The sequence below is a fragment of the Alligator mississippiensis genome, chromosome 2, assembly GCF_030867095.1.
Source record: "Alligator mississippiensis isolate rAllMis1 chromosome 2, rAllMis1, whole genome shotgun sequence".
Taxonomy (NCBI): Eukaryota; Metazoa; Chordata; order Crocodylia; family Alligatoridae; genus Alligator; species Alligator mississippiensis.
Window position 1 is genome coordinate 173,111,213 of NC_081825.1, and position 2,441 is coordinate 173,113,653.

A 2,441-nucleotide genomic window follows, 5' to 3' on the forward strand; every position below is an offset into this window, starting at 1 on the left:
ATTTATATTCCATGGCATGTGACTATGTTTGTCAGTGCCCAGATCTCCCCTACAATCCTTTGCTACCTTCAGGACATTGGCCAGAAGGTGCTGGGAGATGTTTGAAATGATAAAATACCTGCCACCCATGGGATTGATCCCAAGCATGCAGCCCATGTGTGTATGTGTATGTCAGAGAATCTCCAGCAGGATATCCAGCCAGCCAAATAAAATATCTTTGATCCAGCCCTTGGGCTGTAGATTGCCAATGCCTACCTGCTGTTGTTTGCTTTTTATTCCTTCTGTTGTATATAGGGAGACAAGATGTTTTGTACAGGTTTGGTAAACAAGGAAAATGATACAAGCATGATTGGCATCTCTGCTTTCTTGTCCTGTCAGAAAGAACAGTGAAAGGCCCCACATATATAAACTCACAATTCAGTTTTCGTGGGGAAGAATAATAATGGCTACCATGTGGATATGACATAAATACTGTCATCTATCAGTCTAACCTGCATGCTAGTGGGGGATCACTGCTGGTGTGAAAGTGAACCAGGAAGCTATTTCCAGGCTAACACAGTAGATTGAGCCCATCTTCACATATACCAGTTGTTACAAGATCGTAAGTACAGGTTAGGTGTTTTTTTACCACCAGTTGACATTATTTCATTATGTATTCAAACCTAAAGACAAGATTTTCTTCTCTATGACTCTCAGGGCATCCTTCACCTCCTTGTTCCTTAGGCTGTATATCAGGAGGTTCAGCATGGGGATCACCACTGTATAGAACACTGACACCACCTTGTCCTCACCCCGTGAGTCTTCTGGGCTGGAAGTTAAATGAGTGCAGAAAGCTGTCCCATAGAAGATGCTAACAGCAGTCAAGTGGGAGGTGCAGGTGCTGAAGGCTTTGCTCTTGCCCTCAGCAGAGCGAATCTTCAGAATGGTGGAGAAGATGAAAAGGTAGGAAATGAGAATGACCAGGATGTTTATTGCTCCATAGATCACCTCTAAAGCTAGTATGACCATTTGGTTGATGGTTGTGTCAGAGCTGGAGAGTGATAACACAAGGGAGATGTCACAGAAGAAGAGGTCAATGACTTGGAACCACAAAAGGATAATTTTAACACACCTGTTGTCTGTAACATTGCATTTAACCACCCACACACATAGGAACCAAAAACCAGTTGGGTACAGAATCTTGGGGACATGACAACTGAATACACCAGTGGGGTACAGACAGCAACATATCGGTCATATGCCATCGATGCTAAGAGAAAACCCTCTGTAACCAAAAAGAGAGAAAACATGAAGATCTGAACTGCACATCCAGCATAAGTAATGACTTTCTTTGCCGAAAACATATCAGCAAGCAACTTGGGAGTGATGACAGTGGAGATCTGCAAATGACAAGTTACCAAGGAAAAAGTACATGGGGGTGTGAAGTCGGGAGTCTGCTTGGACTAAAAAGATCATCCCAATGTTCCCAATTAGCGTGATGATATAAATCACTAGGACCAGCCCAAAAATGATGACCTGAAATCCATGGTTTCCTGTGAAGCCTGTGAACACAAATTCAGTCACCTGGGTGCAGTTTTGTCTGACCATTACTGGGGTGCGAGCAGTGAATGAGTTTCAGGGTCTTTATTCAGTGTTGTGGTGCTGGAGACTAAGGTTCTTCTTATAGAAGATTCTGTTTTCAATGTTCTTTCTTATCTGTGGATGTGGATGATGATGGTCCTATGTAGAGATTTTGGATATTTTTGACTCAAGACAGGAGAGTAGACATGAAATGATCAGCTAATTGCTTTACTATAAAAAAAGAAACATAATAATATGTAGAGTAGATTGTGCATAGTGTTCTGCATTCTCAGTTTTTACCATTTTTCAGTGTCAAATTCCTTGATTTTTTTAAGACATTCAGTTTTTACTGATCTACACCTGTTTTTGAGTTCACATCCCTCTTAACTGGCATGAGTGGGGAATGACCCAATTCCCAACTCATGTCAGTTAACAGGGATTTGAACTGAAAAAATGGGTGGTGCTGGTAAGCTAAAAGTGCTGCTGTGCCACTTACCTAAGGCACAGGTTTCCAGCCAGACAGGGGTGCTGCAGTCCTAGAAGCGGCTGATGGGCCCCGTCGCGCCCCTCCACCTGCCCCTTCCCTAGTCCCAGCCTTACTCCCTCCCTTGCTGCCAATTTTTCCCTGATTTAAATTGATTTTTTCCCTTTTCTTCCTTTTATCCTGATTTCAGTCCAGCTTTTATGTTTTGAAGATAAACCCCAAGTGTCTGGATTTAAAACATAATAAAAACTGAGAATGCAGAACACTAACTGTGCATTAGGAAATTTCTCCCACAACCAAAGTAATTCTCTATCTGAAAAACATTTCTGATTTCTTTACATTACAAAGCCTTTTGCTTCTCCCTCAGTTTCCATAACCCTCAGTTCACTTCCTTTCC

At 42.2% G+C, this 2,441-nt stretch overlaps 1 pseudogene; it reads right to left on the reverse strand.

Annotated features, from left to right (window-relative positions):
* Positions 1-266: 266 nt before the first annotated feature.
* On the reverse strand, positions 267-1,930 carry LOC102564057 (olfactory receptor 5G25-like; annotated as a pseudogene).
* Positions 1,931-2,441: the final 511 nt, after the last annotated feature.